The following is a 21734-nucleotide window of genomic DNA, read 5'->3' as shown; positions in this document are numbered from 1 at the left end:
TTGCGAAGGACGAGGACTGAGGCTCCTGGCTGTCCTGACTCTCTTCTTGGAGCTGGGGAAGAGCCGTACCGTCGGCTGCTGCTGGAAACATGCCGGTGGCCCTGGGGTTTCCATCATCAGTGTTCCTCAGGTGATGCTCCTGCTCAGGCCATCCCCTTCCACCAACACAAGCTGCTGATACATCTTCCATGGCACAGGTGACCTCATGTGGCACACAGGCTTTCGGCAGCTCCAGGTGCCCATGATGCGTGCCTGATGTATGCTCGCACTTGCTCGGCACCTCCAGAGAGAGGTGGGGAGGACCTGGGTGCGGGCGTCCAGCTGGCCTGCGGCCATGGCTGTGCTCCACTCCCACTGGGGGCCAAGGCGCTGGAAGTGCAGGAATGGCAGGATTTCAAGGAGTTTGGCCAAGCGGGGCATAAACCAGCCTAGGGACCGGTGCCAGGAGGAAATCAAGGGGCTCACGGTAAGAATACGAGAGCAGACGGGCACCTGCATGCTTCCCAGTCTTTCCAAAGAGTAAGGATTTGCTCCTCTCTCAAACACCAGCCCAGAAACAGTCTGGGCACTGAGACATCTCCAAAGTCCATCTGCAAAAATCCAGGGTGCCCCACAACTTGGAGTAATCCTGGAGCTACTTGGATACTTACCTCCTGGTGCTGGGGTTTGTCCCCCCACCTGCGGGACTGGCACGGGTGCCTGGAGAACTTCCAAACACCAGGGATGCTCATTGAGTGTCTACACAACACCTGGGCTTAAAATGGTGATATTGAACCCAGGGCACTCAAGGTAATGTGGCCGTAGAGGCTGTCTCGTATGAAGGAAAGAGGTTTGAGAGAACGATGCAAAAAATGAGGAATAAAAGCAGGGTTGAAGGACAAACAGACGCTTCTGGTAATTTCAGCTAGGCATGATCACATTTTCTGATGCTCCCTGGTATTTTAAGCATTAATCTAGAGAGATGCTGTTGGTTTGAAAGTTTACGTATTATAGCTCTGTACCTCTGACCAGTGAGTATTAAAATATTAATTAGGCTCCATGGTGTGTGTTTGTGGTCAGTTTGCCTTTCAGAGGCAAGGACTGCTGTGGCTGTACCTCACCCTCATAAAGAAAATTTGCCTCTGTTTAAAAGGCATCATTTTTCCCCTGCGTGGCTCTAGGCGGGAGAGCAGAGAGGCTGCTGGTGACTTGGAGAGTCAAAAAAGCTCACTTTTTAAAATTTTCATTTGAGCCCAAATGCGGTTTGAAGGCGTCCAATTTCCATGCTCTCCAGCAACAGATTTCTGCGAAGGCTTTGTACTTTCTCCTCTTGAGTTATGGTTCAAAAAATCTACCTTAACAACATAATCTGCTTGGGAATATATGTAGTAAAATACCAATGTGGCTGTTAAGGTGATATGAAGGTTACTGTTCTAATCACTCAAAATGCAGTCAGGAGCAAAGTTATGATTCTCACAGTAAACTGGCCACGTTACATCCCCCGTACATCTTGCGAAACGCCGTTAACATAAAAAGCAATGTATTAAGGCACATAAATTTAAAGGCAGACTAATAGAAAATACTATTTGTGTGCTAAGCACGGCATTTTGAAAGCCTGTGTCAGATTGTACTGTGGCGTTTGTAAACCCACCTGCACGCTACGGATTTTCTGCCAGAGGAGAGGAGGCTCTCCCCGGGCTGCAGTGCCGGTGTGCCGCTCCGGCTGGCTCCCGGTGTGTCGTGGTTTAACCTCAGCCGGCAACTAAGCACCACACAGCCGCTCACTCACTCCCCTCCCCCGGTGGGATGGGGGAGAGAATCGGAAGAGTAAAAGTGAGAAAACCCGTGGGTTGAGATAAAGACAGTTTAATAGGTAAAGCAAAAGCCGCGCACGCAAGCAAAGCAAAACCAGGAATTCATTCACTCCTTCCCATCGGCAGGCAGATGTCCAGCCATCTCCAGGAAAGCAGGGCTCCATCATGGGTAACGGTTACTTGGGAAGACAAACGCCATCACACCGAATGTTCCCCCCCTTCCTTCTTCTTCCCCCAGCTTTATATGCTGAGCATGACGTCACATGGTATGGAATGTCCCTTTGGTCAGTCGGGGTCAGCTGTCCTGGCCGTGCCCCCTCCCAGCTCCTTGTGCACCTCCAGCCTTCTCAGTCGGCAGAGCATGGGAAGCTGAAAAGTCCTTGACTAGTGTAAGCACTACTTAGCAACAACTAAAACATCGGTGTGTTATCAACATTGTTCTCACCCTCAATCCAAAACACAGCACTGTACAGGCTACTAGGAAGGAAATTAACTCTATCCCTGCCGAAACCAGGACAGTATCCACCCCTTATTCTATACCATCTACGTCATGCTCAAGTCCCATATTTTCCAGTGCAACCTCATTAACCACCCACCCCACTTTCCATCCTTTGATATAACACACAGATATCATTCCCTTAGTCTATGGACCACCCTTGTGGAATGTCTGTAAAATGTCCAGAAATGTCCACGAAATATCCATTGAGTTCATTTAGACCGTGACTTTGGGCTCTGTCTGTGATGGTGGTCACTCAGGACAGGAGAGGTGGTGCGTTGTGTGGAGTTACTGGGCACCAAAGCCAGCTCAGGTCAGGTCACTGCTGCACTTGCACTGCTTCTTGTAAGGCTTGTCCTCCATTGGTTCAGGTGGTTCCTGCTATAGTAATTCCTATAACACACAACTCAAATCCCAGGTTACAACAATTTAAGGGTATTTCCATTACAATCTCCACTCCTCGTCCCTTTGGACCAGACCATCGGGTTTAACATTGCAATGAACTCCTCCCCTTGCCCCTGCTCCGGCTTGGACTTATCCACAGACTGCAGTCCCTTAGGATTGTACCTGCTCCAAGTGGAGCCTTATCTATGAGCCACAGTCTCTCCAGGGGTACACCTGCTGCAGCATAGACTTATCCACAGTCACTTTGAGATGCACCTGTTCCAGCATGGCCTTCTCCATGGGCCACAATGCCTTCAGAGATATACCTGCTCCAGCGTGGCCTTACTCACAGCCACAGGCCCTTCAGAAGTAAACCTGCTGTAGCACAAACGTAACCGCGGCCACAGACGCTTCGAGATGTACCTGCTCTGGCATGGGCTTATCCATGGCCACAGATGCTTTGGGGTGTCCTGCTCCCGCATGGACTCATCCACAGGTCACAGTCCCTTCGACTCAAGTAACTAGCGATAGGACAAGAGGAAATGGCCTCAAGTTGCACCAGGGGAGGTTTAGCTTGGATGTGAGGAAAAATTTCTTTACTGAAAGAGTGGTTAAACATTGGAACAGGCTGCCCAGGGAAGTGGTTGAGTCCCCATCCCTGGAAGTATTTAAAAGACGAGTAGATGAGGCACTTAGGGACATGGTTTAGTGGGCATGGTGGTGTTGGGTTGATGGTTGGACTCGATGATCTTAGAGGTCTTTTCCAACCTTAATGATTCTACGATTCTATGACTCGAGTTCACACTGGAGTTCCAGCCTGTCCAGTACAGCAGCACAGAAACAGCAGCGATGCCCTGGCCATCTGCCAGCCCAGGCGCACTGCCATTGCTGTTATAAAATGTTCGCAGGCACAGTAGAATACGATGATAAGCAGTACAGCAAGCAGCGAAAGCAAAAAGCAGCCACTAACGAGCACTAGATTCCAATATACAGTAAGGCAAGCAAGCCCCATGGCAAGCACAGGAGCCTGCCAATTAATAGCTAAACAGCTATAACAGGTATAAATTCGATCTAGCACATTCCAATCAAACCTGTTGTTATCTCGAACCCTTCGAGCCCCACGTTGGGTGCCAAAAAGGACTGTTGTGGTTTAACCTCAGCTGGCAACTAAGCACCACACAGCTGCTCGCTCACTCCCCTCCCCCAGTGGGATGGGGGAGAGAATCGGAAGAGTAAAAGTGAGAAAACCCGTGGGTTGAGATAAAGACAGTTTAATAGGTAAAGCAAAAGCCGCGCACGCAAGCAAAGCAAAACCAGGAATTCATTCACTCCTTCCCATCGGCAGGCAGATGTCCAGCCATCTCCAGGAAAGCAGGGCTCCATCACGGGTAACGGTGACTTGGGAAGACAAATGCCATCACTCCGAATGTTCCCCCCCTTCCTTCTTCTTCCCCCAGCTTTATATGCTGAGCATGACGTCACATGGTATGGAATGTCCCTTTGGCCAGTTTGGCTGTGCCCCCTCCCAGCTTCTTGTGCACCTCCAGCCTTCTCAGTCGGCAGAGCATGGGAAGCTGAAAAGTCCTTGACTAGTGTAAGCACTACCTAGCAACAACTAAAACATCGGTGTGTTATCAACATTGTTCTCACCCTCAATCCAAAACACAGCACTGTACAGGCTACTAGGAAGGAAATTAACTCTATCCCTGCCGAAAGCAGGACACGGTGGCAATGGAGGTCCCCTCCCCGCCTGGCCGAGACTTTCCGTGCTGCGAAGCTGAGATGATAAAAACTTTGCGGCTGCCCCGCGGGCCAAGTATGCGCAGAGGATCGTGAGGTATGTCGCAGAGAAAGAGCTGCTGTTTCGCTCACTGGCAGCCGCTCGGCAGCAGCTTGGCTACCGTAGGGGCATTGCAGCAGGGTGGGAGCAGCGGGAGGGCTGTGCCGAAGCGGGGGCTGCCGCTGCCTCTCCCCTGCTCTGTGGCTCCCTTTGCAGGGTTGTGGGGTGCAAGCCTCCCCGTGAGCAGTTTCAAAAGTCTGCCAGAGCTGGCTGGTGCATGGCGCCAGCGGGGTTACCGAAATCATTCCTAAGCCCAGTAGGAGTACCAGCCGAGATGTCTCACAGAGTGATTTTTGGACACCTTGATCTTAAGGGACGGAGTCTGGAATATTTTGGGGATGCTTGACTTTCAGAAAATGTCCTCTGTCATTGGCCATCATGTAGAAGCTTTAACAAAAGACTTTAGGCTTGATGTCCTTCTGTAGTTCAGAAGCAGTGATAAACAGCTCATGCTATAATCCCGTCTCTTGAGGAGCCTATAAACTCCCTGTGTGCAGGACTGGTAATGTAGCCAAGGATGAGCTTATTTACCCCAGCCTTTCACTCCTTTTTGGTTTGCCTTTCAAAGAGCCACGACAAGTCGATATAACACATAACGTAAAGGAAATGAATGAGGGCAAAAGTAACCGTCTCAGTGTTATGCTGTTATTTGGTATACTTACAGCATCGTGGCTACAGAGCAGTTTTAAATTGCTGGGGGGAGAAGAGAGATTGTCCTCCTCTGTACAAAAATAAAGACGATCAACTATCCATTTGTAAAATCCCAGCGTTTAAGGGCCAAATAGTCGTTGTGACTGTTCAGCCTTGCCCCTGCGGGCGACAGGCTAGCCTTGTACCCAATAATTTCTGCATCAGAGCCGTCGGCGGGGCGCCTTCATCTCAGGAGAGTTACCGTCACTGCTGTGGGTGAGTTGTTCCAGAGCTTGATGTGCCTGACAGTGAAACGTGCCCCTTATTTCCAGTCTGGAGATGTCGAGTTTTGGCTTCCAGCCACTGGATCGCATTATGCCTTTGCCTATTAGATTAAAGAGCTATCTACTATCTGAACTATTTCTCCGGTGTAGGTATTAATAGATCATGATCAAGGCACCTCTTAACCTTCTCTCTGAGAAGTTAAATAGACTAAACTTCTTTATCTCTCACGACGAAGCGGGGATTTCTGGCCTTTTCATCATTCTTGCCAGTCTCTCCAGCCTGCCCGATGTCTGTTTGGAAACACGGATCCCACAAGTCAGAGAGCATCCCAGGACTGATCACAGGAGACCGTACCTTGGCTTGGCACACCTACAAGCAATTAGCCCACCATGATCCCCACACCTTTGTCACCAGCCTGGGCTGATGGCTGTCTTAGCATCCCGGTTTACTCCCAAGAAACCCCCCAGGACAAGGTCAACCCTTACAAGCTTCTGGGGTCTGCGTTACTCCGAGCACAGAAAACAACGTAAATGAGACGCAGTGCAGTTCTCCTCCAGCCTCGCTGCTCAGCCCCCAACCACATTCATCCCTCCCAGGCTTGTTTCCACCTCCCTTGAGGTGAGGTTAACAGGAAAATCACCTGCTGATGGAGACCCAAAGCCAGCATCAAAAGCCGTATTGGACTTTCACGTATCATTGTATTTTTGTTTTCTTCTCTAAAAGTGTACATCAGGCTTCATGGTGTTAAACATGCCCCATAAATCACACTGTAGCCAAGTCAACACTTTTATGTGGCCTTTATCTTTCGTAGTCCCATTTTCTTGGGAGTTCAAAATACAGTAGTAACTTTAATGCTGATTCTGGTATTTTTAAGAAAAATCATTCACATATTGTAAATTTACAGAGGGGTTGGGTGGCTATTTACTAAGAGACTCCATGTTTCACTGGAGTGAAAAAAGAGAGGTTTGTGAAAGTGTCAGTAAAAAACCAGAGATTAAAAGTCTGGTTAAATAGCAGTCTGTCTTTGGGGCAAACCCCCCTGACAAGTCCTGTGCCACTGCCTCCCCCACCGGACCCAGCCAGCCACCCCAGCTGGCTCAGGCAGGTAGGAAAACCCTCAGGAAACTATTTCTGAGGGCTGCTTGGTGGCATCAGGTATGTGGTTGCTTTGATCCCATAACGAATGACAGGGCTGTCAGAGCCAGCCGTGCGTGCCACCTCCGTGCAGTGCCGGGGTAAGGTGCTCTGCGTTCATACACCTGTGTGTCTTGAAAACTTCTGTAAGTGGCTGAAGAGTGGGGGTTTTTTACTCATGGTGTAGCAAAGTGAGATCTTGGGGAAGGGGAAGGTGACTTTATTGTATAAAGTTTCTAAGCAAGTTGGTTTTACCCATTCATGCTCCCATATGTGCAAACACAAAGATGCGTGTGCCCCAGGGATCTCCAGGATCTCTCTCCCATGATGCAGAGGACAGGGGATGCTGGTCACTGGGTCCTCCCTGTGTCTCCTGCATTCCTCTTGCTGGACAATGATGAACTAGATTTTTGGACTGGTCTTGTCTGTCTGTTTGGAGGTGTCTTTTGCAACTCTGTTCCTTCTGGGTTAACAGAAAGTAATAGCACTCTGGTGTCTTCTGCTAATACAGCATCTGTGCTGGGGCTTATCAGACCTGGGCTTGGTAGTGCTCAGCTTCATTAACTGGAAACACATCCTTGGTTATGAATACCGGTTCTTTTAGCCCTCGTTCTGCTGTCTCCCCAGTGCATACACACATGAGCTTGCATTTGTCCATCATTCATACCAGTCTTAGTATTTCCATTAAAAGCCTCTGCAAGGGCTGAGAAGGAGAACAGCCTGCCACCTGCTAGGCCTGGATGCCAGGTGTCCTGCCTGTAGGGAGAAATGAGAACCCCTCCTTGCTAGCTGCCCAAGGCCGGGATCCTGGGCACGGAGGAGCCTCGGGGCAGGTCTGTCCCAATACCCTGGGGTTTTGGGTCCAGTTAACTTCCCATTTCAGAAAAAGAAGGATGCGAGGTGTTAAAGTTTGTGTGGTGCTGGTTGTTCTTATTGTTACTTGCAATGTTTTGGGATTTTTTTAAGTTGCTCTGATGTTGATATGGCCATGGCCACCACATCTGATAGGGATCCCCCCAGAGCAGGGGGACCTTGGGAGGAACTGGCCAGGCCCCAGGGAAGATGGGGAGGCTGCTGGATCCTGTTTGCAGTGCTTAAGACTCAAGAAAAGTCTGGCCAGAGGGCTGTAGCCCTGTCCTGACATAGTTATGCCTCTACCCCGACTCGGGGGATCACACATGGCGAGGGGCACGGCTGCCAAAGGGGCGTGAGGGAGCGGGAAGGGGCTGCCTGCTTGGCCACGGAGCAGCAGGAGGCAACAGGACCCGCTGTACCCCCAGCCCTGACCTGAAGAGGCAAGGGCTGTGGCAGAGGGCCCGGGGCAGCGGTGTTCCATGCATCCGGGAGCCATGCCTCTGCCGGAGAGCCAGGTGTGACATACACCAACAGCAGGCACAGCACCCGCCGTGGCTCCCCGGCCCTTTTGATGTGAGTGTTACACTTCTGCAGAGCCTCGAATTAGCCCTCATTAAGTCCCTGGGGAAGCAGGAGGCATCGGTGGAGCCTCTCATTTCATCTTAAATTGCCCAAAGTTCACAAAGTCTCCGCAGGAGCCCGTAAGCACCCAAGATACACGCAAGTTAGAGCCATTCACGCTGTGCGCCCGGAAAGCACCCTGAGCATCTGCCTGTCTCTCTAAGGACAGATGGGTCCCCTATCCATTCCCAAGGACACCCTGTCTCCTCCAGCCGCTGCTCACAGGGTGCAGAAAGCTGTGCCCTGAAACCCCCCACAGTGAGCCCTGCTGGGTACCAGCCCCGTGCCCCCTCCCCAAACCACCATGGCAGTCGCAAGACAGAGAAACAGCTGCCCCACTGATGGGCATGCACACCTCCTTGCCAGCGCTCAGGGCCACCCTGGGAGGGAAGGGGGTGAGCCCACTCCCCGCCAGGTCTGTGCTGGCAAAGGTGGGGAGCTGCTGCTTCACCCTGCCCCGACCCCCCCCACACTGCACATGTGGCTGGCAAAAGCCTCCTGGCTCTGTGCTCAGGAGAGAAAAAGTTGTTCGCCATCTGACAGGTTACACAGCCAGGTCACCACAGAAGTAATTTTTCCTTTTACGCACCTCTTGGGTGCTGTGGGCCAGGAGATGCCAGGAGGCTTTGCCTCCAGCACACTGCTGTCCCTTGCAGGGTATGGCCCAGCCTGGGGCAGCTGGCTCCGCGTGGCTGCAGGTGCCGGCTGCTGTTGCCGGAGGTCTTGGGGCCAGCTTCCCCGGGCAGGTGTCCTTCCTTCCTCTGTTTTGCATGTTTACTGGTGGCTGTGGGAGGGCCAGGCAGAGCTGGAGTCCTGCCACTGCTCCCTCCCCAGCCGGGCTGGGTCCCGCTCAGCTCTGTCCCAAGGACAGGGAGAGCAGAGAGCACGGGGAGCGCCCAGCAGCTGCTTTGAGAAGGGTTGGAGTGGTGGTGGCCATCCTGAGCAGACCTGCAGCATCACCCCAAGGGGCTGGGGCTGGGCTTGCTTGAGAAAGTCGGGTCTGGGGAGCCCAAAGAGATGCAAGTCTGTGCCGGTGTGATGGGGCGGGGCGAGAAGTGGGTAAGAGGGTAAGTGCAGAGGCCTCTCTTTTTTGGGAGCTCCAGAAGCGCATGCTGAGTCCCTTGTCCTCCTGCAGCTCCTGGCTGCGGGCAGCGTTACAAACCAGCCTTTTCATGGGGGCCTGGGAGGTCAGGGCTGCCCTCAATGCCGCCTGTGTCCCTGCCTCCACCGCTGCTGACAATGAGCCTTTTCAGGGAGCCGGGACCGGCATAGCTGTGGCAGCCCTGCCTGCGAGCACAGGCAGCGGAGATAAGCAGGCTGCAGGCAGCATGCTTGGGGTCCCTGGGAGTCAGGGTCCCCTCCTACAAACCCGGGGGCATCTCCCACCCCAGCCCCGTCACCCCGGTGTTGCAGTTCCCTCTGCTCCTGGGCATGCAGGTTGCTCGGTATCTGTGGCCTTCCCCCTCAAACCGGGCTGGGGAGGAGGGTGGAGGGTTGGGGCTTTGGCTGAGATGCCAATAGGGAGTCCAAGATGGTCCCATGGGGACACGAAGGCCATGTGAGAGCTGGAGGTGGGCACCAGGCAGCCAAAGAGCCCACAGCACCATGGCACGGGGCCGAGGCATGCCAGCTGGGGTGCACTGGTGTGTTTGCTGCAGGCTGCCTGCTCTGGGTATCTGTGGTTGCTGCTGTTGGTATCTGAGCATCGAAATCCCAGATTAGTTTTATGATACAGATTCAACAGGTGCCTTCCAAGGTCACCCAGCTCCCTGAGCTCTCCTGCCCACCTCGTGTTCCCCCTGCCCCTGCTCAGGACTTGCCCACACTCCTGGCTGCAGCTTTTCAGCCTCCAGCGGTGGCTGCTCTGATAGCTCTGCTGGAGAAGGGGACAGGGGAGCAGCTCTTGTCCCTATGGGGCACCTCTTCTGCTGAGCCTGCATGTCGGTGCTGCTTCTCCTCCAGGCGTAATGCTGGAGATGATCCCCAGGCTGCTGACCCGGCACGGGGACAGGAACAGGCAAGGACACTGGCTGGGGCAGGGACACCGGCTGGTCTCTCCAGAGGAGGGCGAGAAGATGCCCTGGAGCCTCTCAGGCCAGAACCAGTGAGCAGGCAGGGTCTCTGGGCCAGGACTCTTGCGCTCTGCACAGGTGCTGCCTGGCTCCTGTATGAGATGGCCACGGGAAAGGCTCATGGGCTGCACAAGTGAATGCCAGTAGAGATTCATGTTTGTGCACTGTTCTTACAGCACCCAGCAGCACGTCTCGGGACTGTCTCAGGGCCTGATCCTTCCCTGAAGAGCGTGGTTAGATGTCATGCAGTGGAGCCGGAAGGAAGACAGGGTCACAGATGGAGGAGGAGGCATCATCGCGAGAGGCCAGCTGGGGCACCGGGGGCCTTGCTGGCTCCCCAGATGGGCTTGAACTCTGCATCAGAACACCGTGGGGACTCAGTACTGGAAGTTTTATGTCTTGAGCCCTTTTGTAGCCCCACATGTTTCAGGCTCTGACTCTATTCTTGTTCTTCCTCAGTGGCTTCTCCTGCTGTCCCAGGCAGTTTTCAAGCTCCTTGCTTGCACCTTCTGGTTTGATTTTGGTGGGCCACTTGCTTTTTCCACTTGTTCTTTTGTCCTGCCTGTTTTAGAGCTGTATTGATTTCTGTCCTTGCATGACTTCCACAAAAGCTGCTCTTTGCTCCCAGCCGGGGATGCTGCTTTTCGCCATCCCTTCACTTCCCTTTGAAAACGCTCACCCTGCTGACCCCTGCAAGCAAGAATACACCTCAAAACCATGAGTACGGGTAGATGAAAGCCTGGATGTAGTCTCCAGTGTAAACTACAGCAGTTCTGCGCCTGCTGTAGTTTAAACAACCTCCTCTGAGCTGCCTGTACCTCATCTACAATCCACCCCCTTCCCACTAGAGCCGGTCCAGAACTGGCAGCAATTTCGTGAGAGCCGAGGGGGGATATTTTGGGTTTGATGAAACTGCCCTTTCCCAGGAGGGCACTGGACACCATCCCATTTCACTATGGCTTTCTCCTGCCCACATGCTACTCCGGGACTCAGAGACCCCTCCTGTGACCTCCTGGGGATGGAATCAGAGACCACCATGGTGCCTGCAGAGTCAGGGTTTCTGCTGACCACCTGCAGCCTTCTGGGGAGGCAGAGGGGAGCTAGGCAGGGATTTCAGGCACTCATGGGGATGGACTGTAGCCACCACCTTTGCCAGATGAAGAGGTGGGACTGGGAAGCCGCTCCACTCTGCAAAGGATCGTGTCCGTGGCTCCCAAGGGAAGGGACAAAACCAGGCATCTAGCTGGACCTGGCTGGAGATGCTAGTGCTGCGGGAAAGCATGTGGATTGCCCAGTGCCTGCTGGAAACACGTACCCTCTTCCTCCTCCCCTGAAGCAGAAGCCCCCTGAAGTCCTGGGCGTGGCAGGTGAGAAGGCTTATTGCTTTCCCCCCGAGCTGGGGCAGCCTGAGCCTCCTGATGGTGGAGTTGCATCCAACATTCACAGGCACAGGCACGACATCTGCTCTGGCGCGATGTCGCCTGTCCCTGCTGCCCCCTCCGCTCTCCCCTCTCCGCCCTGTGCTGTCTGCTCCAGCCGCACTCTGAGCAGAGCCGACAAGCCAGGCATGTCAAAAACTTAATGAAAACCTAATTTGTCAGCCATAAACAAGTGGCAAAGGCTTTAGTGCTTCTTCTGCCCGTTTTATTCAGCTCCCCCGACAGAGGATGTGTGCCTCCCCTCTCTGCTGAATGAGCTCTGACTCATCAGCACCGTGGTCGGAGCATGGCACTGGTGGGGCGAGAGGGGCTCCCCCAGGGAGGTGGTAAGGTTGGGGGGGTCTGCAATGGACGGAGCCCCTGTGCACACCCTGTGAGCGGGCTATGGCATGGAGGAGGGAGGCTGGCACAAGTGGCTGTTTCTGGCTGTGAGAGGAGACCTTCAAAGAATATGCCACCACCAACCTGAGCCCAAGCAGAATTTAGCCTGGGAAAGGTCTGGGGCCACCCCTAAAGTATGGGGGGGGGGGGGGGGGCAGGGCGTTAGGGCCACAGGAAAACTCAGGCTGGAAGAGGGACCTCAGGAGGTCTCAAGTCCAACCTGCTCAAAGCAGGGTCAGCTATGGGGTCAGACTGGGTTGCTCAGGGCTTTATCCAGTTGGGTCTTGCAAAACTCCAAGGATGGAGGATGCCACGACATCTCTGGGCTTTTTCTTCTCAAATAGTGCCACCAGGCCCAGTTCCCAGGATGGTGAACTGTGTGGGGAAAGTGGGCCTCTTGCTGCCAGGAGGGTAGGGTGAAGCACAGGAAGGGACAACTCCTGGTTGGCATGGTGGCCATGCTTCATGTCTTGCTCGGGAGCAGGGGTAGAAGGATGATGGGTACCTACAGCTGCAGGTTGAAACTGAGAGCAGGATTTGAGGTTGGGCACGTCCTTGGCATGGCTGAGGCAATGGATGGGCAATATGCACCTCTGGAGAGCCCCACCAGTGTCCTGGGGCACCGCACCCAGCCTAGGGCGGGTTGCCAGAGAGAGACCGGGGCAGTTTGTAGAAAAAACAGGAGAACAGGCTGGAAAGCTTGTGTGTGAAGAGAGACTAAAAGAGCCTCATGTCTGGCTTGGCTAGATGGAGACAGGGTGGCAGGGTGCAAATACCCAGGGGAGGAGGGAGAAGAGGTATGAAGCTAGAGAGAAAGGGGTGAAAGCAGGTGGGAAGCTGCCTTGTAATCCCAGGTCCGAGGCTGCAGAATGGTCCCTCGGAAGGAAGTGGAAAGCTTTCACATCAGCCTGAACAAAACTCCTGGGGGAATCAAGCGTCAGCAAGCTGCCGGGGAGCCGCGTGCCGTGGGGGGTGCATGTGGCATGGCCTCTCCCCAGGCTGCTGTGAGCAGAGCAGCAGCGAGGACCGGGTGACATCTCTAGAGGACTCTACTCTTCACGTGACACCAGTGACTCACCGGCACCTCGGAGCTAAGCGGCAGCCAGGACGTGCTGGCTGAGAGGTCTGTCCCGGGGAGGGAGCTGCTCAGAGGGGATGTGGGTGAGTCGGTCCCTCGGGATGCACCACGAGGGCGGCAGAGCTCCACTCCCAGCTCTGCTCAGCCCTGGCGAGCAGATGAGAGCCTTCTGCACTGATGGACAGTGTCAAGTCACCCCAAAAAGCATCATCTGAGAGCCAAGACTGTTCATCCTTTCCTGCTCTTCCAAAACAGCAGGACCCACAAACAGGAGCCTGCAGGGCCTGACCACCTCTTAGCCCTCTGGTCATAAGGTGCTTCTTCAAAAATATTGCTTTAGGGACATTTAAAGCTCTAGATCAGCATTGATGTCTCAATATCTGCTTAGACCTACACAGTCAACACGTAGATGCACATTTAATATTAGCATGCACATAGAAATGCAGCAATTCAATATAAGCTAAATACTGGCGCATTATACTAAGTGCATATTAATCCAAAGTGCTTCATATTTCTGCATAGCTATGTACTGAGTGTGTGGTGAGGTATTTAAATTTGTAGCACCTATTACTACCGACTCACATTAAAACATATATTTATCAGAATTGTTTTTTTGACGTAGATAATATACCACGAGACGCCTTCCAAAATCTTTTTTCCCCTAGTTAACACGTCTGTAGTACCGGGTCAGCGTGAGTCAAATGCTTAGCATGTCCTGTGCCTGCACTGAACACCCGAAGAGAAGACCATTTTATTTTTGGCACGAAGTCAAATTGGGCCCACTTGATACCTATCATCTAAAGAACAAGGATGGATGTCACTGTGATGGCTGAGGCTCTGAAATAGCAAAGCCACCTCTTCCCCTGCGGGCACATCCCTGCCACGGTGCTGGCACAGGAGGTGTTATCGTGGAAATCTCAGAGGTGGAAGTATTGGGATATCCCTGCTGTCATTTTTATGCTGGATCAATCAGAGCAAATGCTGTTGTAATTATTTCTTTACTGTACTCATGTGGCAGAACAGCATGTGTTTGCCCGCTTCTGCCCCCCACAGCATGCATCCATCGACACAGGGGGCAGCAGGGGCTAGAGCTGCTCTGGGGGATCTGGCAGCCAAGGAAGGAGGGATTGGTGAGTGTGGCTGCGGGCACGGGGGCTCGGGAGGGCAGCTCCAGCGCTGACCTCGCTGCAGGAGGTCTGTACAGCAAAGCCATGCAGTGCCCGGCTGCTGGCAGGGTTTGCAGGGGAACAGCACTGGGAGTGCGGGCAGTGCTGAGCCCTGGTGCACTGGGGGCTGCAGGGATGCTGTGGGCAAAAGCCCCTGCCTCAAGGAGTGGAAACAGTCAAAGAGTGGGAGAGAAAGTCAAGAGAAGCAGCATTTGAGAAAAATCCCAGAGTAAGGAATAGGCTTCAGCCTCAGAAACTTTATGGTCTCAGGCAAAGCCATTCAAGCGCTGGGCAAAAACCGGCCCCATCCTCTCTCACACGCCTGTGCCCCTGTGCTGGGCTGCTGGGCACTCCCAGTCTCCCCACTGCCCTCGGGCAAAGATGGGGCACCGCACTCCCTCCTGGCAGTTTATAACCCATACTGCAGCCCTGGGGGTGTGCGCCAGGACATGGCAACGAGGATGAATTTAGCTGCCTGTGGTCCAGCGCGGTGGTATTCAGACTGTCCTGTCTGCCACAACTTCTATCCCCAAGGATCCCAGGTGGTGCCCGTGATGCAGGGCAGTTCCATGGACCTTGTCGGTCTTAGAAGAGTTTGAATCAGCAAAGCTCCAGCCCCCCAGCACAGTCACGCAGAGCCAAGGTGCAAGCACGTCTGGGATTCAGCAGAGTAACTGCTTGTCCCAGCTGCCTTCCTCGACTGCTGTCTGGAGAAGTGAAGGATAATGTGCTCAGGCAGTCGGTGATGGATGGCAGGGTGAGTCCTGAGACGAGGAGATGGATGGTACTGCTTGCAGGGGGAGCGGGAGGGAGGCTGAAGGGCAGGGGCAGCCCACGGTCGCTGGAGCCGTGCAGAACCACTGACGCAGGGGTTACAGACCCTCGGCATTGCAGCAAGGTCCCGGGAGGCTGGGGTGTGTGGGAGAGGCATGGCCGCGGGGTGGGGAGGAGGTGGAGAAGCAGAGTTGCTTGGGTTAAGTTGCCTTTGCATCTTCCACCTCGTCCCTGTCCTGAGAGAGCGGGATGGGGTGGGAGAGGAAGGAATCCTGTGTCCACTGCTCCCCCAGGGAAATAGGCTGCCGTGACCTCCACCCCTGGGTGAGTCATTGCCACATTTGTCATTACCAGGTTAGCTGAGGTGTTGGGGTCGCAGGAGGCAGCGGCTGTTGTCCGCCCCTGGAGAGAGCTGAGCTGGCAATCCCTCGTGCCGGCTCCCCCGGCCCCCTTCATGCTGAACCCCGGGGGGGCAAAGCACCGTCAACCGGTGGAGGCAGGAGGAAATCCCAGGGGGGAGAATGTGACAAATAATCTCTCCACACAGACCCCAAGGAGTCTGTGCCTCCAAAGTCCCTGCAGGGACGATGGCACCTGGGAGCAGTAGAAATACCCGAGGGGCTGCTTAGAGCCCACTCCCAGCATCTTCTCACTGCAGGTGCTGGAGATGTGGGAGACATGGGGGTTGGGGTCTGCCCCACAGTGCTGAGCTGCCCTGGCATCCCCATCTCAGCTGCAGAGAGCACTCTCCTGCCACGGAGGGTCCTCCTCCCCGGGGTACAGAAACACCATCGGCTTGGAAAGAGGGGAAGAAAAAGGGAAGAGGAAAGAGGTGGGAGCCTGAACCACCTTCTCAGGCAAGCAGCAATTAAAGCCTGTCCCAGGAGGGCAGGGAGAGGTGGTGTTTGCTCCCATGTAGCACACCTTTAGTTGTAAGTGGGGGTTTGCTTTTATTTTGATGGGCAAAAAAGTGCAAAGGAACAGCCTCTCTCCAAAGCAGGCAGCTCCTGAGTCTGCCTCCTGCCTGCGAGCTCTCCCTTTTCCACAGGGTTACAAATCAGGCAATGCTTGTCTGCTCATAGGGTGCGAAGAGAGACAGTGAGTCCATTACTGTCCACAGGGCACCTGCTGTTTCTGTCATTTCTAACCGGCTCTGTGAGAGGAGTGAGTGGGAGAGTCTCATTTCTGCAGTATCCTTGTTTCCCAACAGCAGAGACAAATGCAGGCTGTATCCAAAAAAATGGCAGGGGAAAAAAACCAATGTGTCTGTCTAGCGAAGGGCTGTGCTGTATCTCAAAGCAGCTCCCTTCTCAGCCATGGGGGATCTGTGGAAGGACAGGGGACACCCAAAATGTGCCCAAACCCGCCCGAGAGCAAACTGCTATCCTCCCCTCTCTGGTTCAACGAGGAGGGAGGAAAGCCGTGTGCTGGGATCTGGAGTTTCCAGCAGCCTCATCCTCTACTAGAGAGTCACAGCTGAGGTTTTAGTCTGGCAAAGTGGGGAGAAGCAGCCCTTGGGAGTGACGGCGGCCAGCACACTCTCTCAGGTTAAACACAAATCCACCTAAGAAGGAAAGTGGGTCGGGGCGATTTCCACTCAGCTCACTAATAGGTTAATTTGATTCCTCGTTTAGTCGGAGCAGAAGGAATTGTGGGCTCCAATTCCCACCCTTCCCTTTGATCTGTCGTGATTGCTGCAGGCACTTGCTTCTGTCTGCAAGGACTGGATTCAGAGCCCCAAAAAGCTGCTGGTTGTTTGCAAGGTGGGATTCCAGAGCAGGGCGAGAGGTAGTTTGGGAAAGGGCCTGGGAGAGCCCCTTCCCTTGGCAGGGCAGCGGTGGGAGAGGAGTCCCATTTTTGTGAGCAATCAGGGCATCCTTGCCCACCTGGCTCCCGTTCAGCTTGTCCCTCCCTCCCCGAAAGGCTCATCCAGGCCAAAGCACCAGCTTGTTTTGCAACATTGGCCCTGCTAACCTTGCCTCTGGGCTGCAGCAGCAGCTCTCCAGGGCTCACTATCAAGGGCACCTGGCCACTGCTGCCCTCCCTGCAAAGTGCTGCAGTGGATCCAGGTCTCCCTCTCCCCCAGGAAGCAGAAGCACCATGAAGGTCAGCGCTAAAATAACCTGTTCCCATCTCTGCTTCCAGCAGTGAGCATCCAGGCAGGGGCTGGGGAAGGGGAAAGGAAAGCCATCCCTCCCTGGGCTGATGGAAAGGCGTCTCTCCTGCTTGCCTAGAGCCTGGGAGAGGTTGGGCAAAGAGCAGCATGGTGCTGGCAGGTGGCACCAGGGCTTTTGCAGCCCGGGAGCTGGGCATTTGTCCTACGTGCCACAGCTGCCCTCAACCTGGCTGGTCCCGACGCAGGCACTGTGGCCTGGCCACAGCTTTTGGCGTTGCAGGTCATGGCTGCGCGGGAGGTGTGGGGTTCTCCTGCCCAAGCGCTGGGCAGCGTGGGTCCATCTGTCCATCTGTCCTGCTACCTCCAGGGCCTTGCTGCACATACTTTGGGGGTTGGGGTGCAGCCATCCGACCGTTGTTGGTTTATTTTGCAGGCGACGATGATAATTTTCTGCCTGCTGCACACTCTTTAATTAACAGCTCAGAGGATGTGGGGCGAGAGGCGTAATGAGCGCTCCGTTTGCATATCAAAAGGCAGCATCATTAATATCCCTGTACTCACAAGAGCTCTCAGAAGGCAGGCGGGTCGCCGGCAGGGCTGCTGCCGGCGGCTGAAAGCCCTGTTTGGTGTTCATCTGCGAGGGGCCACTGTGCCAGTGGGCACGTGGGCTGCGTAGGTGTGCAGCTGGGTGGTGGGCAGGGAGCGGGCAGCCACAGCCTCCCATGCCGGGGTGGCAAGCAGAAGGGTTTTGCCAAGGGAGTTGGGTAACAGGCCAATTTCTAGGCAAAGGGGGAGCTCGCTGAGGATTTTTGGCTGAGTCGCCCAAATCCAGCAATATCCCGGGCTGCTCTGCAGCAGCTCCTTTTCTTGACTCTCCTGCCGGGCTGGAGGAGTTGTCCTGAGGCAACCCCTCGCTGGCCAGTGCCAGTGGCCCTGGAAAGCTGCGCTGAAGTGGCTGATTGTTCAGATAAAGCTTATCCTGTTACCCAGGCTGTTTGTCGCCGTACGGCATTTGCACAGAGAAGTCCCTGTAGATCTCAATTTGGCCGTGCTCAGCCAGCAGGATTAAATGTTCCTTTGCTTCTGTCTCCTGCATGGAGGAAATCAGCTACCCGGGTGACAGTTTATTCCTACACGTGCACTCCTCTTTCTTTCCTTAACTCTCTTCTAATTAAATATAAAAATTTCCCAGGGGGATGGGGGAGATGGCATGCCAGGGCATCCTTGGCTCTCCCTGCAAGTCCAGCCATGGCGTGCTGTGTGGCAACACAGCCTTGCCAGGCTCCCGAGGCCTTTTGTCAGCAAGAGGCTTGTTTTGGGCACTCAGGTTAGCTCACCCACTTACCCGCAGTCAGAGGCTGAGTGGGCAGGCCCAGGTGGGACTGGTCCAGCCGGCACTTGGTTTCCCCGGAGCAAAACTGGGGGAAGTCTCTGTGGCCTTTGCAAAGTCCTGGGATGAGGAATGTGATGCCCAGGATTTCTTCTGCTCTTCTCCCACTTTCTCTCAGCTCCTCCTGCTTCGGCGCAGGCTGTGTTTGTGTGGGTAACTTCACCCAGGTGCCCTCAAGGAGACGAGGAGTTGCAGCCTCTGGAGGAAGGGGCTGAAAGACTTTCTAGAGCCTGATTTCCTTCTTCAACATCCAGTTAGACAGGGCATGCCAGACACTGAGAGATACTCTAAGGAGCAGGTTTTGTGGGGGACAGGAACGCTAGTTCGGTGGCAGAGCACATTACCAAAGGTACTTCTGCCCCCCAAGTTCATTATCTGTGCTGCAAGTCAACAGAATAAACTGATTTCTGTGTTCTGCCTCACAAATCTTGTACGAAGGCCAACCAAGCAAATGTACATTTAAGTCAAGCACGTTGCAGGGCAAATTTACTACCAGATTCCTCTAAGCCAGTCAGAGGTGGAACAACACAATGATCAAATTAAGGGCACAATTAAGATTAATTTGCTAGGTCTGAATGTCCAAGTGCCAAGTGAACATGGCAGGTAATCACATCAAACACTGAGGCTGATATTAGAAAGAATGACATGGTATTCATTTCCCTTGTGCTGTGAGAGTCGAAGGAACAGCTGAGTCGCTTTCAGGAGGGGCTTCAGCCAGCATTGCGCAGGACAGAGCCAGGGAAGGAGCTGCGGGACACACAGGTCCCTAAGATCAAGGACCTGCTGCTAAGGGAAACTCCTGGTACCAGTCCTCCGCCTCCTTGAAGCTGAGGCTACCCAGGGTGCGGTGGCATGGAGATGCCACCGGACCATTTGCCTCCTGGGTTTAGCTGTTGAAAGGACACACACAGCAGAGCAAAATTAAGGTTAAATGAGTATGTGTTTGAAGAGCTGTTGATTAGGGCCACCAAACACTTCCTTGGATTGACAAGTCTTTACAAGGTGTTGTGTATTGACATTGAGCACTTGAATTTTAGCATTTTCATCCTGTCTAGCGAGCCAGATACACACTCCCTGACGCGCTGCCTTCCTCGTTTGGCTGGGATCAGAGCAAAAAGCCCATTTAAACAAACTTTCCTGTCATTCCAAAAGACCTCACTTCCTTCTCTAGAGGGTTTGTTGGGGTTCTTTTGTTTTATTTTGTTTTGTTTCTTCCAGCAATGCTGCTCCATCCATAGCTCTTTTTCTTGGGAAGGAAAAGAGCTGCTGCCCATAAACCACCACAGGAAGGATGTATAGCTCACATGGGGCCCGTGGTAGTTTGCGATTCACAGCATGCATTGCTTTGGTGAGCAGATGTCTGGGAGGAGGAGACGGCCAGGAGCTTCCTTCACTTGCATAGCAAGGTCTTGGTACACCTCCTGTTTTGGAGATCGCTTTCCCGAGGAGCATTTGGCAACTTGTTTGTGCAGCAGGAGGAAGGATTAACCGTGAGCATCATCACTAGCACGTCTGACCGGAACCCAGGGACTCTCAATATTCGAACTCAAAAGGAGGAGCTGTTACGGTGTGTGTCCCACGCAGGTCTGGGTGCTCCTTAGTGCTGTCCCTCATCATTATTTACCTCCGCTGCTTCAGTGCCCCATTCCCTCTTCGGTCCCCACTTTCCCACGAGGGTCAGGGGCAGCCGGCCATGCCCATTGGCAGCACTGGCACACACGTGCGTGGCATTAGGTAGGAGAAGAGGCTCCTTCCCCAGGCGGAGGGGACACAGCTCCATGGCGTGCTCGCAGGTGACAGCCTGGGCGCTGCACACCCCAGCAGTCAGGGCAGCCGGCACAGCACTGCTGTTTGGGGAGAAATCCTGACCATCCTTGGTTTTTTGCCAGAACAGTTTAATTGAGTTTCCTTGGGGAGAAGCCTTTCCATCTAATTCAGCTCTTAATTAACCCCATGCACCCCAAAGAGGCTCTGCAACCACTTGTAAATTAAATATGAAAAGCATTATTTATCTAGGAATAGCAGCCTAATGGCTGCAGCTCTGACGTTTATAGTTGCTAATGATGATGGATCCGTGAGAGAGAATTTGGGAAGGGAGTGGAGGGGAAGAGTTTCTTCTCTCTTAAAAGATACAGACAGATGTGTAAGGGCCGTGTTCCTGGAGCACAAGTGGACTCTTTCTTCAATTAAAAATGAATGTGAAAAGAGCATGGGAAGGCTGGAGTAGTATATTCCCAGTGTAATAACCTGCATCCTATATTGTGTTTGGCACGGTGAGCTGTGGGGCTGGTGTTGCTAGGCTTGTGGGAAAGAGGAAAGTCGAATCTGCTTGCTGCAATGGGAAATAATTTTGCGGCTGATAGGAGCCAAAGAGAAATGCCAGGAGCCTTTCGATCTTTTGCAAGGAGAGAGTGAAGGGGGAAGGTGCCAAGGGCTGATGCACTTGCCTCTCACCCCTGCAAGCCCATTTCCGAGCCTGGGTTTCACCCCCAGAAGGGCGACTGCAGGGTTCACTTGCTTAACACAGGCTCTGTTTGTCAGCATCAAAAAAAGCCATGTCCATGAGCAGAGCCACCTTTTGGGGGGCTTGGAGGGAGAGAAAAACCAGGAGAGCGGCAGGTCGGGGCTGGGATGTGCAGGGGCTGGCTAGGGAGCCGCCGGCACAGCCGAAGGTCCAGGCTGCCAGGGCTGCGTGTGAGCCAGCTGGGGCTGGAGCAGCTCCGGGACCCTCCCGCTCGGCGTTTCCTTAAAGCTCTCCGCTTCCTATTTTGTCTCCGCTCGAAGGTTTTGTCCTGTCTCGCGAAGCTGCCAGCCTTTTCGGCACGCGCGAGGGCTGAAGCCAGCTGCCTGCCTTCTCACGCGGGGAGGTTTCCTCCCGGCACGGATAGAGGATATTCCTGGTGCGGCATTTCCCCAGGGCTCAGCATGGCTGGCGCTGCCAGGAGCGCTGACCGGTACGCAGCTGTCACTCAGACCAGGATGGGGGTGGGATAGTGCGGATGGGGTGACATGGGCCAGGTTTGGGGCAGTTCCCCTGCTGTGGGAAGCCTTAAGACTGTCAAAAGTTTACAGGCGCAGAGTGCCAAGGAGGAAAGTTTCTGCTCCTGAGAGCTTTCCTTGTGCCTCCCTCCTGTCGGACATTTATCAACCTGTTCAGCAGAGCAAAATTAACTCTTGCTAGCAAGGCCCAGACAGGGAGGAGCGGTCTTGCTGCCTCTGGGTTGATGCAGTCCCCCCTGGCAGCAGCTGGGGTGGGGTAAGGAGCAAGGCCGGCAGAGCA

Source organism: Aptenodytes patagonicus, chromosome 7 (genome assembly GCF_965638725.1).
Source record: "Aptenodytes patagonicus chromosome 7, bAptPat1.pri.cur, whole genome shotgun sequence".
NCBI lineage: Eukaryota > Metazoa > Chordata > Aves > Sphenisciformes > Spheniscidae > Aptenodytes > Aptenodytes patagonicus.
Note: the sequence above shows the minus strand (reverse complement) of the source record.